Source organism: Triticum urartu, chromosome 6 (assembly GCF_003073215.2).
Source record: "Triticum urartu cultivar G1812 chromosome 6, Tu2.1, whole genome shotgun sequence".
In the NCBI taxonomy this organism is placed as follows: Eukaryota; Viridiplantae; Streptophyta; class Magnoliopsida; order Poales; family Poaceae; genus Triticum; species Triticum urartu.
The window spans coordinates 41,284,285-41,285,456 of NC_053027.1; positions in this window are offsets into that span (position 1 = coordinate 41,284,285).

Sequence of the window (1,172 nt, forward strand, 5' to 3'; positions counted from 1 at the left end):
CCTATGAATTATTCACTTGTTATTGAACCATTTGATGTTTGGGGCTTTGATTATATGGGACCGTTTCCTTCCTCTAATGGGTATACACATATTTTAGTTGCTGTTGATTACGTTACTAAGTGGGTAGAAGCTATTCCAACTAGTAGTGCTGATCATAACACCTCTATTAAGATGCTTAAAGAAGTTATTTTTCCCGAGGTTTGGAGTCCCTAGATATTTAATGACTGATGGTGGTTCACATTTTATTCATGGTGCTTTTCGTAAAATGCTTGCTAAGTATGATGTTAATCATAGAATTGCATCTCCATACCACCCACAGTCTAGTGGTCAAGTAGAATTGAGTAATAGAGAGCTCAAATTAATTTTGCAAAAGACTGTTAATAGATCTAGAAAGAATTGGTCCAAGAAACTTGATGATGCATTATGGGCCTATAGAACTGCATATAAAAATCCTATGGGTATGTCTCCGTATAAAATGGTTTATGGAAAAGCATGTCACTTACCTCTCGAACTAGAACATAAGGCATATTGGGCCATTAAAGAGCTCAATTATGATTTCAAACTTGCCGGTGAGAAGAGACTATTTGACATTAGCTCACTTGATGATGGAGAACCCAGGCCTATGAGAATGCCAAACTGTTTAAAGAAAAAGTTAAAAGATGGCATGACAAAAGGATACAAAAGCGTGAGTTTAATGTAGGTGATTATGTATTGCTATACAACTCTCGTTTAAGATTTTTTGCAGGAAAACTTCTCTCTAAATGGGAAGGTCCTTACGTTATCGAGGAGGTCTATCGCCCGGTGCCATAAAAATCAACAACTTCGAAGGCACAAATCCGAAGGTGGTGAACGGTCAAAGAATCAAACATTATATCTCAGGTAATCCCATAAATGTTGAAACTAATGTTATTGAAACCGTAACCCCGGAGGAATACATAAGGGACACTTTCCAGAATGTTTCAGACTCCAAAAAGGAATAGGTATGGTACGGTAAGTAAACTGACTCCAAAACAGTTCTAATGCAATTTTTCTCCGTTTTGGAATATTTAAGAAAATAGGAAAATAAGAAGCAGTCCGGGAAGGACACGAGGCTTCACGAGGGTGGAGGGCGCGCCCCTCTACCTCGTGGGCACCTCGTGTGCTCTCCGACTCCGTTTTCTTGATGGACTATT